Here is a 16,907-nt window from a genome sequence, read left to right as displayed (position 1 = left end):
GATTTTCTACATAGGCAACAATATCATCTCTAAATAGAAGTTTTACTTCATTTTCAATCTTTGCGATTCTTTCCCTTTTTTCACTAGCTAGAAATTCCAGTACACTGTTGTAGAGACCCGACGAGAGTGAATATCCTTAATTAATAATCTAGAAAAAAATTCAGTATTTCACTATTAAGTATAAAGTTGTCTGAAGGTATATACTTGCCCTCCATCAGACTGAAAATACTCTCTCAACATCCAGTTTGATATGCTAGTGAATATCAAAAATGGATATTAAATGTTAACATATGATTTATTTGCATAGTTGGAAATAATCATAAGATACTTTTCTTTATTCTGTTACTATAGTAAGTTGCTATAGAAAGTGTCATCTGGAATAAATGCCAATTAGTTATATTATCCATTTTATATATTGAATTCCATTTGCTTATGGTCTTTCCAAGGATTTTTTTCCAACTATGTTCATGATGGATATTGATTTATGATTTTACCTTTTATGATATTTTTGACAGGTTTGGGACTAAGGTTTATCTTCACCTCACAAAGTAAGTTGAGAAGTATTACCCACTTTCTTATTTTCTGAGGGAGTTTATATAAAAGTTCTATATTATTCTTTTCTTAAACATTTGATAAGTTCCACAATACGACCACCTGAGATTCAAGTTTCCTTTGTGGGAATGTTTTTGGTAATGAACTTAATTACTTTGTAGATATGAGACTGTTCATATTTTCTTCTTCTTCTTGAGTTAGTATTGGCAAATGGTGTTCATCCAGAGATCTTTTTAATTTCATCTGAGTTGAATATTGCCATAAATGTGTTAATATTTACTTACATTTTTAATGTCTGTGGGATCTATAGTTGTATTCTGTTTTACATTTCTAACACTAGCATTTGTGTCCTCCTTTTTACACTGTTCCTGAAAAATATTATTAATTTTATTAATACACACAAAGAACAGTCTTTTGGCTTTGCACATTTCCTCTCAGTTTCTTGCTGTCATTTTCTATTTAATTGATTTCTAACTTTAATTTTATTTTTACTTCTTTATATTTACTTTCTGTTTAATGAGTTTACCTTTACCTAACTCCTTTGATTGAATCAGTGATTAATTTTAGTTATTTCTCCTTTCCTAATAAAAGCATTTGAGATTATCAACTTTTTCCTAAGCATTGTCTTAGCTGCATCCCACAAATTTTACATATTTTTATTTTTATTCAGTCCAAGTATTGCCGTATTTTTTTATTTCTTTTTCATTCATACATTCTAAAAGGGCTTCTTGCTTAATTTCCACATAATAGGGACTTTCTATATTTTCTGTTTTTTGATTTTAAATTTAACGTTTTCATAGTCAGAAAGCATATTCTTTAGAAAACCTATTATTCAGTCTTTTGAAATTTATTAAGATATATTGTATGGACCAGCATACACTTTATTCTGGTGAATTCCATGTGCACATGAAAAAGATGTGCATTCTGTAGTCATTGGATATAGAGATACATAAATATCAAAAAGTCAAACTGTGTGACAGTGCTGTTCAGATATTCTCCATCCTTATTTTTATCTAGTTGTTTCATAATTTATTGAGAGGTCAGAAATCCAGGCAAATATATCACTCAGATCTGCTTCAGAGAGCATAATTGGTTGATGACCCTATGGCTGCCTGTCTGGTCTATACCCATATCCACACAAGGCCATGCTTCTATAGGTTGCTCACAGCTGATTACTAAGCACATTGAAAGGACTGAGGAAGGCCCTTTCTGGCAAGACATACAACTGTTCCAAAGAGCAACTATGGCTGAAGAACTCTCCGTTTGTCTGGCAAATCTTTGTTGAACTCTATTGTATGACTCTTCTATGCAGTCCTCTTTCCTGCCTCTCTCTTTCCACAGGTGTTAGATTTACATTCTCTCCTCTTGTACCCTCCTTGTTTTGCTCTCTTTCTCAATAAATCTCATGCATACCTAATCCCACCTTGGAGTCTGTTTCTCCAAGACCCAAACTAATGCCAAAGTGTGTTAAAATCTCTAAAAATAATAAGTTTGTCTTTATTTCCCTTTGTTTCATCAGCTTTGCTTTATGTATTCTGAGTCTTTGTTAGAAAAACACACATTTATATCATTCTGGAATTAAGTGATAAAATATATTTTATATTTAGCATTTAATGTTCTCCATTCCTTCCTATAGATATGAATTTTCATCTAGTGTAATTTTCCTTCAGCCTCAAGAAGTTTCTTTAGCATTCACGGCAAGACAGATCTACTAGTGACGAATTTCCTGTTTTCCTTTATCTGAAAATATTTTTACTCCACCTTCTTTTGTTAAGAATATTTTCACTGGTAATAAAATTTTATGTTGACTCTTCCTTTTTACTTTTTCTCTTAACATTTTAAACATGTTTCTCTATTGTCTTTTGGTGTCATGATTTCTGTTGAGAAGTCAGTCAACATTCATATTACCAGCCTCTATATAAAATTTGTCATTTTTCTTTGGTTGCTTTCAGCATGGGTCTCTGGCAGTTGAACCATGTGAGGTTTTAATTTGCATATAGGTTAGTGCTTGCTTAACTTTTTGACTCTATAAGACATTTTCCTCCAAATTTGGAAATTTTTCAGTTATTACATATTCAAATATTTTACTCCTATCTTTTTTTCTTTCTCTCTCTGTGTTCAGTTTTTAGTACTCTAATTGTACGTATATTAGAATACCTCCTATTGTTCCATAGGTGATAAGGCTCTGTTCTTTATTTTCAATTTTTGTTTCTCAGATTGGACAATTTCTTTTAAATTATCTCAAAGATAACTGAATCTTCTGCTATTTCCAATATACTCATAAGCCTTCCATTAAAATTTGTAATTTCAGTTACTGAACTTTTTGGTTTGGAAATTTCCATTTGGTTCTTATTTGTAGTCTTCATTCTTGGCTGTGATGTTCTGTTTGTTAAATATAATTTTTATTATTGAATATATTAAAGGTATACCACACACTGTTTTAATATACATCTACTAGTGAAATGATTACCAGAGTTAAACAAATTAATAACCTCATTAAAGTCTTTGTTTTCTAATTTTACCCTTTGTGACATCTTGGGGTTGATTTATATGAACTGCTTTTAATCAGTAAATCTAGCTAGACCTGAACTAAAACAGGGCTCTACTGCTCTACTATGCTAGGCAGTAGCTGAAATCTGTGCTTAATCATTTTATCCTTCAATCTATTCTTTCTCACCAAGCTCTTTAGAACCCCTCCCACCCCACACTTTCTTGTGTAGTTCAGAGTTATGCAAAAATGTAAGTGACATTATTTGCATATTTTGAAGCTCCCCTCTATGCTATTCCTTTCTAGGGTTTTCTTCTCGACTTGGCATCCTGGACTCCATCCTCTGACTGTTCAAGCCTTTAGTACTGTGGCTTACTGCTTAAGCTTTAGTATGTCTATCTATGTCTTGCAGATTTGAGAGTTTTTTCAGACCAAAAGCTGTATGAATTCATATCGCACCCAATGTGCAATCTTATCTTCAAAGGTTGGCTTTCTTCTAGTTTGTCTTCAAATACTTGTTGTTACTAGTGTTTTAAGGTTTACCCTGAATTTATGATTGTTATCTATGCCAGGGCTAGTTCAGTACAAGTTGCTCTGCAACTATCAAAAGCTGAATTACCTCAATATATTTTGGACTTGATTATGTGTGTTAATTTTAGTAGATATCAAGCAAGACCAGAATTGATCTTGAGATGTCTAGTTTTGTTAGTGCTAATATAATATCAGTATGCATTTATGTATATTATTTTTAAAATTATGTATTTTGGGATACACAGTGTAGCACATTGGCTAAAAATACCTGGAGATTAATCCTGCACTCAAGGTTAATATTCTGTATATACTCACTAGTAAGATTCTACCAATTATTTATAGCCAGTGTGTCCATTCTAATTTCTTAGTGTTTGTGCTGTAGCAGTTGTTATATATTTTTAAATGTATCCTTTTCCATATCCACTGTCAAATCACTTCCCTTTTGCTAGCATCTAAGAAGTTCTAAGGGGGACTGTGTGGCACATTTCTAGCCATGAAATGTAAGCAGAAGCTAGCTGAGAATTTCAGGAGAAATTTTGCTTCCCGATAAAAGCAACATGCATGACTTTTCTAACCTTTCCGCCTTATTCTTTTTGTTAAATACTGGCATAATGTTCTGAGCTACTGAAACCATCTAAGTACATGAAGAAAAGAATAAATGAATCTCAGTGATGCTAGTTCTGACGCCAATAAGCTTTCAAATCAATGTCAACTGTTACTTTTCTTTAGACTTCTTGTTATGTTAAAAGATAAATACTCCCTTCTTTATTTAGGTTACTATTCACAGATATTCAGCTACTTGCAAATAAATGCATTTCTAACTGATATAGTACCTGACGGGGTTGTTATGTATATCATGTGTGGTCATGTGTATAAAATGCTTAACTGAAAATCTAACACGTAGCAAGAAATCAATAAATGTAACTATAATTTTTATCTACTTACTTATAACCTAATTTCCTTCTAACATTATCTGAGATGGTGTAGGTGAACACCATCTCAATTCAACAGGAAAAAATAAAATCACAAAAAAAGAGAAAAGGTTAAAAAGTAAAACAGAGTTATAAAACATAAGCCACAAAATGCATTCCTAATGCATATAATGGCTACAGATAGCTCCCGATTTGTTTTGAATTTCCCAGTAAATAAGAAAAAAAAAAAGAAACAGTTCACCTGTTTTTTTTCAGGATCAAATAACAATGTAAAAGAGGAATTAGAACTTAAAGATATTATATTTTTAAGATTTAGCCTAAGGTCTGAGCTACTGCTCACTGCCTCAGGTTAATGGGCCTCAATAGAATACATAGATTTTACACGACACTCGTATCTTACACCTAGTAGAGAAGAAAATAATTCAAAATAATAAAAACAAGTTTTCTTATAGTGAAAAAAATTTCCACTCCAAACCAAAAATTTTCTTAAAGTTGTCTACTAGAATAATTTTCTGCATTATTTCCTTAGAAATTTACCTTAGCATCATGAGAAAATCACAGCATGGGCCATTTCTGAAAAACTCTATCATAACCCACTCCTTTTATTTCAAAATCTATTTATAACTTTTAATAATTGTAAAATAATCAAGAAAATCAACAATCATGTAAGAAATAGAGAAATACTCACACATAATAAATGCGCAAGCATTAAGGTAATCATTTAGAGACAGAATGATGGGAGCATGGGGGAAGTGGGGGAGAGAAGGAGGAGAGGAATGGGGGAAAGGAAAGAGAACTGGGGAGAGAGAGAACTCTTAACACAGGCAATAATATTTTCTCTGTTGGTAAGCTCTCTAGTTATTATAATAAATACATTGTCTAACAAGGAGTTGTAATAAGTCTTGAAACAGAAAATGTGCTTTAGGAAAACAATAACCACTTTTCCTAAAAGAGTCTGAAAGGAAAGGGAGGATCTGGATTTTTTTTAACACCTTCCAAAAGAAAATTTTAACATTACTCATAAATTTTTTGACTGATTTATTGTAGTCAAGAAGTCTTGAAAGCAAGGAGAGCCAAAAGTTTGTGAGTATTTATTAATTCAAGGTAACTATAAACAAGAAAATGTTGGCTATCACATCTTTTGAGAAGAAAAGCAAAGGGGAATGAAAGTTAGAACAAATGTCACAGGAAAAAGAAAAGACTGGGTCTGATCTTTGGTCCTGGAGCTTTACGTCCTGAAGTGAGTGGATTGTAAAGATTCAAAGTTCAGCTTGTAAAAATCAGCATACCCGTTACACAGAGGCTAGATGCCCAAGACCTCGCTTCCCAGACAACTTGAAAAATTTGCCAAGATATAGATAGCATAGCTTAAACTATGGGTTTAAGTTTTCAAAAATATTTTCTCAAAAATTATTCTATTAGGAGATTCTTTTTGAGTACTGGGGTATATTTGAATAAATAAATGAAACAGACAACGATTTATTCTGTTTCAAGGTTGCTTCAGTGTTTAATGGTAAGTTCTACAGATAGAATTTAAAGTCTCACAAGTTCTAAAACATGATTTGGAAGCCATCTTCTCCCTCGTTTTCTAATTCATGAGGTCGGGACTCTGAGGGCAGAGACCATTTGGTTTTCCTGAAGCCATGCTGTGAGAACAAGAAATGGTCATGTTTAGTTATCACGACCTCCTGCAGAGGACATGGTCAACCTTGAACTCTGGTGTCGGCTGCTCCAGACACACTTTGCTCGGTTTTATGAATGGACGCAGTAACTAAAAAGCATCCTAATCTGCTAATTATTTGTAAGCCATTTTACATCCACTCTGTTCCCAATTTAGGTTCTGAAGCACTTCTGTAGTCACTGAAATTCTGTAGTTCACCCTGCAGTGATATTTTTTTTCACCTTCAAAGAATATAAGGAGTGTTTCAGCCTACATTTTAAATACGAAGAAGCAAATGTGTGAAATGAGGAAATAAAAATGCACTGAGGATTTTTTTTAGAACATATACTTATATACTTTCAAAGCATGTGTGTTTTAACAAGCAGAATGTAAGCCCCATGAGAATACAACCCTTGCCTATCTTATTCACCAATATAGTCCCAATAGTTCTATCAGTGTCTGTCATATAGCAGGCACTTGATAAATATGCCTTGACTAAATAAATATATGCTTCTTTTAAGAGATGCATTATTAGGCAGCCAACCCATTTTTCCATTCATGCTAACGATAACCTTTAAAAAAATAAATTAATCTGCTGCGGCAACAGCCAAGAATGAGCTCAAAATTCCTCCCCGCTTCTATCTGTCAGAGACATAGAGTATCACCTGTCAGATGGCTGTCAGAACCAAGCTGAAATAACTGCTGTCCTCTCCATCAACTTACAGCATCTATGCCTCATACCTTGAGGAAGGTATGTAAGTTTTGTTTTTAAAGTCAACATAGAATTAAAGTAAAAGAGAAAAAGAGTAGTCCCACCAAAGAATTTTATCACTTGTTTTGCTTAAATATGACAATATGAACTTTAAAGCAAGATTTGCAAAGAACAGGGATAACTGGATTTGTTTTTATTATTGATTTGTTAAAGGGTACTGGTAATCTCTGAAAGCAAAAGAAATCTCCACAATTTTAGAGAGAATATTTAAAATGTACCTACATGCACAAATGAATATATTCCCTTCTATCTGACTGAAATCTATGATAGAATATTTATTTTTAGGAGCCTCTCAATCTCTGTATAAGTAGAAAATAATCTCAGTCCCTGTGAATCCAGCTCAAGATAAATAACTGCTGCTTATGCCATGCTAACTCTGGCCTTACCTTTATAACCCATGTTCTACCTTGCAAAAGACATCCCCTGCTACCTACAGAGATATACGAAGGTACCACTTTAAAACCCCACTTTGGCTAAGCTGAGTGGAGCTAGAGCTCTACTGCAACTGCGGTCCCTCCCTTCTCTCTCTCCTGCAGGCAGCAGCACTCAAGCAGTTAACAACCTTCTAAGTGTCCCGGTAATACATTCCTGCCGCAACACTCCTCAGCTCTCCAGAATTGGATTTCTGAAAATGTCTCTACACGGAGACATTCGCTTCCCTGCTCAGCAGAAAGGGCTGTACTCAGGGCCAAGGAGAGTAAAATATGAGCTTACAAATGTGGGGCAGGACATACATTGTTTTTTTTCCCCCTTTGACTCAGAGAACTCAAGCTTCTGCATGACAGTGTGACACTCTGGCAAACGCCAGGCTTTAAAATGCACATAAAGGACGACAATTTGTTCCCTGAATATCACTGGCTGGCAGAGCCCCTGAACAAATTATTAGAAAGTGTGTGGGTGGGGGAGGATTTAGTCCCAATTATTAACCTACTGGAAGCTATATATATGCACTCTAATCATATATACTTATTATCATATCTCCAGTTGCCTCCAAATGCTGGCATTGAATGAGTTAAAGTCAATGACTATGGCAATTAAGGTTATAAGTAAAAGACTCCTCAGATATTTGACCGCAAGTATATGCTTGCTCTTTGTAGGAAGAGCACAGGGAGGCTGGAGAGGAAGGGAATTGGTTTTGGAGAGCACATTAAGCCAAAATAACACACTTGTTCTGACCATCTTGGGTACTGTGACAATAATTAGGAGGAGGAATACCCTTCTGTGGTTTGGAAAAGCCAGTAAGAAGAGACAAGTTAAGCTAGCATACATCAAAAATAATTGACAATGGTTAGGCTTCATTGTAGAGAAGCCTGCACTGGCATTGCAGCCACCAGCCCACCACCCACCTAAGAATTATTATTTGAAAAGGATGTCAGAGGATTATAGAAGATCCTCTTGTCTGCTCCAATTAGGATCAACAGTTCTGTTGCTTGCTCACTGAGCATTCAGTAATGATGAAAACATATTGACCCCTGCTGGAAATGTGTAGAACTGCAGTCTTTTTCTCGGGCCAAGTATGATTTAAAAGGAAGGCATCTTTTTAACCACCATTTACATGTATCAAGCCTAAGGGCTATATGTTTGTTTGCTTATTTGTTTTAAAGAAGGCTTTGTATCACAATGACAATATGAAACTAGTTTACTCATTGCAAAAGTTATTTCAAAACATTTCACAAACCCAAGACAAAGCTTCTAATGATGCATTTTTATATTTTCTGTAAGGAGCTCAATCACTATCTTGTTTAAAATTGTAGGCAACAGCCATTGAACATCAAACTTGGGTCCTCTTTATTATTTCTTAGAAGTTTGGACTTACTGACCTCAAAATGTATTATTTTCAAAGAAATGCAAAATCTGGAAAACAACACTCTAGGTAATTATTCTGTTTCTACTCTAAATACTATCCCGAAGGTTAAATCTTGGTGACAGTTTTCTTCTAAGGTATTTTCCACACAAATAAGGCTCTAAATATGTATTTCTATGCTGACTATTAATCAGACACTCTACCCTTTACGAATTCTTACAGAAAAGTTCAGGGAAAAAAATCTTTTCCAGCATATTTGGGGTCACCAAGTTTCTAGCTAAGTGCTTAGAGGACATGAAACAGTTAACTCATACATACAGTACATGACTTGCTGTTTTGTGGGATGTACTAAAATGACATAGATATTATAATTCTTGCTCCAGGTTACAGGTTTTAGAGAGGAAGTATTCCTTGATATAAGTTAACAGAATAATGATCAATGTCAGCCATCAATATAAGCTCTCCAGCAGCACCTAGACTAAAGATTCTGGAGGTGTTCTATTAGCTGGCCCACTCATGAGGCCAAGCTTGGCCAAGACTGGGAGGCCATTCTGTGTACAGATCTGTAGCCTGGCTCCACATAATGGTTGCCACAGTACCCCTCAACTCAAAAATCTGTTCTGGAAACGCTATCAGTTAAATGCTATCAGTTAACAGTCAGTTAAATACAAAAAAAATATTGCAAGCTCTATTCTTAGTCCATGTAGACAAATATGAAGAACATATTGTATTTGTAAGAGTTCAGTGGTCATATTAATATGATATTCCTTTCTTTTAAAAGAAATAAAATGAAAAGCAGCTCCATGTTTGGGATAAATTAAGGACAGGCATACCTCAGAAATCTTGTGGATTCTGTTCCAGAAAGCTGCAATAAAGCCAATGTCACAATAAAGCAAGTCACATATTTTTTTGGTTTCCCGTACATATAAAATTTATGTTTATACTATATGGTAGTCTATTAAATGTGCAATAGCATTATGTCTAAAGAAACCATATCTTGATTTAAAAATATTTGCTGAAAATGCTAACAATCATCCTAGCCTTCAGTTTAAGTCTTAACCATTTTGTCCACGGAGGGTATTGCCTCATTGCTGACCCCTGCTGACTGATCAGGGTAGTGGTTGCTGAAAGCTAGGGTAGCTGTAGCAATTTCTTAAAGTAAGACAACAGTGAAGATTGCTGAATAGATGAATAGAATAGAATAGAATAGAATAGAATAGAATAGAATAGAATAGAATAGAATAGAATAGAATAGAATAGGATAGAATAGAAATCTTCCTTTCACAAGAGATTTCTCTGTAGAATGTGATGCTATTTGATTGCATTTTACCCACATAATGACTCTTTCAAAACTGGAGTCAGTCTCCTAAACTCTCCAGCTACTTTATCAACTCAGTTTAGGTAATATTCCATATTCTTTGCTGTTATTTTGACAGTTTTCACAGCATCTCCCTCAGATGTAGACTCCATCTCAAGAGACTACTTTCTTTTCTCATTCATAAGAAGCAACTCCTAGACCATTCAAAATTGCAGCAATTCAGTCACATTTTCAGGCTTTACTTCTCATTCTCATTTTCGTGCTAGTTCTACCACATCTGTAATTACTTCCTCTGCTGAGGTCTTGTGCCCCTTAAAGTCATTCATAAGGGTTTGAATCAACCACTCCCAAATGCCTGTTAATGTTGCTATTTTTGCCTCTCACCATGAATTACAAATGTTCTTAATGGTACATAGAATTGTGAATCCTTACCAGAGGGTTTTCAATTTACTCTGCCTAGATCCATCAGATAAATCACTCAAGATATCTATAGCTTTGTGAAATTTCTTAAATAATAAGACTTAAAAACTGATATTATTATTTGATCCATAGGCTGCAAAATAAAGCTTGTGTCTCAGATAGGAAAATAACCTTAATCTCCTTGTACATCTCCATCAGAGTTCTTGGATGACCAGCTGCATTGTCAGTGAGTCATAATATATTGAAAGGAATCTTTTTTCTGAGCAGTAGATCTCAACAGTGGGCTTAAAATATTCAGTGAACCATCCTGCAAATAATTATGCTGTCATCCAACCTTTGTTGTTTTATTTACAGACCGCTGGCAGAGTAAATATAGCTTGATTCTTAAGGGCCTAAATGAGCATTAGCTTCAATTTAAAGTTAGCAGCTGCTTTAGCCCCTAATAGGAGAGTCAACCTTTGAAACTTAGAAGCCAAACATTAACTTCTACTTCGATCTATGAAAGTTCTAGATGGCATCTTTTTTCAAAATTTTTCATCTCTCGAGGCTTTTTTATCTACATTGAAAATCTGTTGTTTAGTGTAGCCATCTTCATCAATGACCTTAGGTAGCTAAATCTTCTGGATAACTTACTATAACTTCTCCATCAGCATTTGCAGCTTTATCTTGCACTTTCGTGTTGCAGAAATGGCTTCTTTCCTTAAAACCTCACAAACCAACTTTTGTTTGTGAGGTTTTCTTCTTCCAACTTTCAGCTAGCTTCCAATTTTTCTTCTGCAGTCATTTCATCTCTGTCTACCTGCATAGAATTGAAGAGAGTTAGGGCCTTTCTCTGGATTAGATTTTGGTTTAAGGGAATGTTGTGGCTGGTTTGATCCTCTCTCCAGACAAAACTTTTTCCATATCAGCAATAATCTGTTTTGTTTTCTTATCATTCGGTTGTTCACTAGAATAGCACTTTTCCTTTAGAAACTTTTCCTTTGCTTCCACAACTTGGCTACCATTTGACACAAGATGCCTAGGTATCAGCCTATTTCAGCTTTGGGCATGCCTTTCTCATTAAGCTTAATCATTTCTAACTTTCACCTAAATTGAAAGATATGTGACTCTTCCTTTCATTTGAACACTTAGAAATCATTGTGGGGTTATTAATTGGTCTAAAATCAATATCATTGTGTCTTAGGGAATAGGAAGGCCTGAAGAGAGGGAAAGAAATAGGGGAATGGCTGGTCAGTGAAGCAGTCAGAACACATGCAACATTTATGGATTAAGTTTACTATCTTATTTGGTCATGGTTCATGGCACCCTAAAACAATTGCAAGAATAACATCAAAGGTCACTGATCACATCACCCTAACAGATAATAAGAAAAGTTTTTAAATATTGTGAGCATTACTAAAATGTGACACAGAGACACAAAGTAAGCATATACTTTGGAAAAATGACACCAATAGACTTGTTCAAGGAGGACTTCCAGGAACCTTCAAAACACCATTTCTGTAAATCACAATGCAGTCAAGCATAATAAAATGAGGCATGCCTGTAACTCCTGATAAACTAATTACATAAGCAATGTTATCTGGGTTTTGTATTTACAATGAAACAAATTGAGTCAAAATACCCAATTGTGGAATGAGACGTACCCCATCCCCAATGCCAACAGTATTGCTTCACATGTGTGATTTACTAAATATTAGGCTATACTTTAAAAAGTATACTTAAAAAAGTAATAATATTGCCTAGCTTATGTCCTGAGTTTGTCATTTTTCAAAAATATTACCATGGGTAAGTCATTTACTTAATTTCTCTAAGCCCTGATTTTTTCAACTATAGAATAAGGACAATTACCTCAACCATAGTAAGAAAATGAGATTGAGTCTGTAAAAACCATTTAAAATTAACATAAATTGTATTATAAGTAATACTGTATACATATAAAATCTTGAAGTAATTTATCTTCTTAGAGTTAAAGAATATTCCAAGGTGAAGAATTGAAAAAAAAAAAAAAAAGGATACAAAAAAGTGGTAGAATCTGGACCAAAAATCAATATATGGAGTTAAATGGAGAAAAAAGCTAATAGCATTCATTAAAGAAGAAACAATTTCAAATGAGTCACATGGATTATTATTATTGATCAAGGACACATGAGGAGTAAGAGAGAGGATATGAGTAATCCTTTCAACAGGGAATGAAAAATGGAAATTAGCTTAATTTCCCAGAAATAATATTGTCAAAAGGCAGAAAGAAACATTGCTGATATGAAGGTATTACAAATAGGAAGCCTAAGCTAAAATGACTGTGAGTCATAGAAGAATCCATTTAAAAATTCCCTGTCCATGACATTTCCATTTCCTATATGTTTCAGAAACAAACAAAAAATAATAATGGTAATATAGAAAGACATTTCAAGCCAAATTAATCATTCAGGATAGAACATATCAGCTGAAAATTACTATTTGTATTACAAGGAAAACAGACTTAAAGTCAAAGCTCAATATTTCCCAGAACTACTCTAGGTTGCCATGTGATTTCTTATAGTTCATTTTTAATAATGGACAGAAGATGAAAGACTGAATGAGAGAGCACCTGTAATGTGATTTAAAATGTTCCTTCTGCTGTGAGCAGGCTGAGGTAATACAGTAATACACAGTATACTGCTTCATTTAGAGTCTTGGAACTGTAGTGATACAATTTAGTAAACATACCCCAGCAAAACATCCCCAACACTTACCAGGGATGCTGACAAGACCTGTTCATCTTAGTCAACCAAAGCCCTACCTGAGAAAATCATTCCATAAAATCTTACCATATCTTAGTGTTTTGTGTCAACGTAATTCATCCTTTAAAATGCATGCCGTTTCCCATTGCTCATTATTTTCAAAAGGAAATTTCATTTATATCCAAATGTTACACAAAAGATCTAAATGTTCATGTTTTATAAATGCTGGCTATCTCCTATAGCTAGATATAACCCATCTCCAATTATTCAATAAACAATGAGCCATGTACAAGAGAAATATAAATTCATCCCCCAAAAAATTGTTAGATAAAACATCCAATGGCAGAAAACAGACAGGCAAGAGTATTAAAGTTATATTTATAAGGTAATCACTTAACTGCTAGCTGAATACAACTTGGTATGAGAAGCACATGGAAACTTTAATTATAATTTACACTTTTTTAAAACCATGCCACAAATCAGAATTATAAAAGTTGTAAACTTCCTTTAAAAATAATGGTATGATCATGACAGGGAAACATCAATACGACAAAAAAAATTTGTAACTTTAAGCCTCAATTCCAGAACCCAGTGACTTTTCCAATATCATTCTTCAGGCTGACCCAAAATCATTTGTGCTTTACCCAGATAATGGCAATTAAGCATCATTCAGCATTCTTTAAATTCTTCTCTACTGTCACTTTAACTGTAATACATTATCTTAACTTAGTCATTATTTAAATGACTTCTTTAATTAGTGGTTTTGAGAAGCTTGGCATAATTTAGTTCAAAAAGTAGAATGTGTGTGCCGTAATTACCTTAAACTGGTCAAAATCATTTCAATAAAGAGAAAATGTATCCTTCTATTTTTCACTCAATTATCTTATATTCTCTGTTTATGTAAAATTCCTGACTATTATGCATAGTAGGGAAAAATAAGAGAAAGAGTGAAGATCTGCTATAAAAGAGAATTAACCATGAAGTATTGCTCTATTTGAGCATCCTTTATTAGGCACTACTCTGAAATACACACACACACACACACGTGTATATATATATGTATACGTACATGCCTACACATATGTTTACATTTCTCTACATATATTCATATTATATAACTATATATATATATAAATATCAATGGAGAACATGGATAATATGTAATATGTAAATTCATTACTTATACATAAAGAGAGAGAGAGCCCATGACCACACTGTCATTTAGCCACGGCAACATATCTCTTACAGATCATTTGAATCACTTCACTTTTTCCATACCCACTACCACCAACCTGACACAGTAAGTATCACGTGCCTAATAATTGCCTGATGGACTACCTAGCTCTAACCAATCCACCACAAAGCAATTGCTTCTTTCAAAGCTAGAGTGCTTCTTTCAAAATGCAAGGTGGGAAGTTCGATTAAGTCGCCTACCTTAGAATAAAGATGCATTCTTCACATGGCCTAAACTGGCCTGTAGGATGTATTTTCTACTTAGGTCCACCAACCCTGCTTCCCATTTGTCCCAGTTTTGTTGATTCCAATTCACTGTTCCGTCACTCCTGTTTTCACTCTTGGGGACACACCTTGTCACCTATCTGCTTACTCAACTTGCATATCTCAGTTAAGAATCTTCTTCCAGGAAACCTATGACACTCCAGCTGTTTAAAATCCCCTCATTACAGCACTGCTTCCCCCTTGGAGTACTTCTCACAGCAGCGTTTTTACATGTTTTCTTCCTTTCTAAACTGTTAGCTACAAGAGAGCAGGGTGGGTCTATCTTTGTTCGCCATATGCACATCTCTAGGACTTAGCAAACAGGTGTGGAGCATAGAAAATGTTCATTAAATATTTTTAATGAATAAATTTAGATTATCTAATTTCATTCATTTCAAAAAAATTCAATGAACATTTTTATGGCCTTAACCCCTACCCATCCACTGCCAACCTGTCCTAAATTTGTAAATCCTTACTATAAATTTCTGTGGCAATTAAGAATAAATAGGCCTTGCTTTAAAATACATAGAAGTCTTGTTCTCAGGTTCTAAATCTTCCCAAATATAAATATAATATTTTAAGGTTTTGGTTAAGAAACATTGGCACCCTTACTTTTTGTTTACTGCTTTTAGGAAAAACATAAATGTTTGACACAAATATGACTGAAAACTTTAGGCTATTGATTTTAGTTTAATTTTGAGGGAGAATAAGTATATATTTAATATTCATTTTCTGTTATTGTTTCTGTTACTCAATTTCAATATTTATTAAAATAACTAAACATTAATACAATGAAAAGGGCCACCTTGCTATGTAGGTTCAAATTTAAAGATTATATTAAGGCATGTAATAGCTCTAAAATTTAAGTTTACTTTGCCATGTATGTGAGGTAAAAAAAATGCATCTAGAATTAGAAATGAATTTTGGGTCTTTACTTTTTATTATTCTTTGAATACCAGTAGGCATGTAAGATCAAGAATAAAATGTTACTGGGGAATACATGACTCAGAAGTGACTTCTAATCTCTCTGTTCATTTTCATTCCCTACCCATGTGGGACCACACACTAGTAAATGTGTAAATACACTTATTTTTAGCATTTATGAAGGACACTAAAATGCATTACATGTGGGTATTAAATTAATCTAGATTACTAGGAGAGGTGTTAACCCAAAGGTATGATTTTTCACATCAAAACAAATAATTTTTTCCTGGTATAAATCCAGTCTATTCCTTAAATTGGTTTTCTCATTCTCCTCCTGACTTAAAGCTACTCTTTTGTTTCTTGTCACCTCTGTCTATTGATGATTTGCTTTGTGCTATGACACAAGGCTCTTATTCATTATGTCTTGTAAAAGGAGTAGACAGACAATTGCTTTTAAATTTTTTTTATTATTTTGTAAATTCAGGGAATGGTCTTTAAAAACATCTGTTTTCTCCTATATGATGTAAAATATACAAAAATGCTAAAACTTACTATGAATTAATACAGAAATATCTGACATGTGGTTTATATTGTCACTCAAATCCACTAATGCCTTGATATTATTATTGAAGGTTTGGTAACATTTTACATCATTGTAAAGGCACATCTCTGCTGCCCTTACATTCCTACCTATATCCTATCAGTATGCTTTAAAAAAAAAAAAAAAAAGACCCTGGGAAACATAGTGAGACCTCACCCCCTACAAATAATAATAATAATGAAAAAATATCCAGGCATGGTGGTGTACACCTGTAGTACCATCTACTCAGAAGGCTGAAGCAAGAGAATCACTTGAGCCTAGGAAATGCTTACAGTTTTCCTACGTTTTGAATACCAAAGTCTGCTTTAAAGAATGACAAAACCATGTTGATTTGATCAGGAGCAAACAAAAATTGCTATGTCTCTAGGTTGTATTGAAAACTTGGACCCATGTGCCTATTTTCTATTAATAGTCTTAATACAGATGGAAAAAAAAACACAAACCTTTCAGATACTCATATGGGTGTGGAAGAAGCCTCCTGAAATGAGGAATCAGGAGGGAAGGCTTTAGGAGAACAGGTTTCTCACAAACATTTCCTGCTCAGACTTGTTTTAGACAGACTGAAAATTTTACAGGAACAGGTTTCTTATTATATCCCTTTTAGCCTCCTGAACAGAAATCAGCTGGCTTTGGATTATTAGAAAAGTATCAAGCCTTTTCAAACCTCAAGCAAAAAGAAGAGTTTCAT

The 16,907-nt window shown here is 34.0% G+C and overlaps 1 long non-coding RNA gene across 1 annotated transcript in view; it reads right to left on the bottom strand.

Moving 5' to 3' along the window:
• The window catches only part of LOC118152231 (uncharacterized), a 290,940-nt gene that overhangs the window by 62,411 nt on the left and 211,622 nt on the right, over positions 1-16,907 (bottom strand). The window contains exon 5 of the long non-coding RNA XR_004740753.3: positions 11,111-11,276. This is a non-coding gene — a long non-coding RNA (uncharacterized LOC118152231). The remainder of the gene's footprint in view (positions 1-11,110; positions 11,277-16,907) is intronic.

Source organism: Callithrix jacchus, chromosome 3 (assembly GCF_049354715.1).
Source record: "Callithrix jacchus isolate 240 chromosome 3, calJac240_pri, whole genome shotgun sequence".
NCBI lineage: Eukaryota > Metazoa > Chordata > Mammalia > Primates > Cebidae > Callithrix > Callithrix jacchus.
This window is presented reverse-complemented; position numbering and strand designations above follow the sequence as displayed.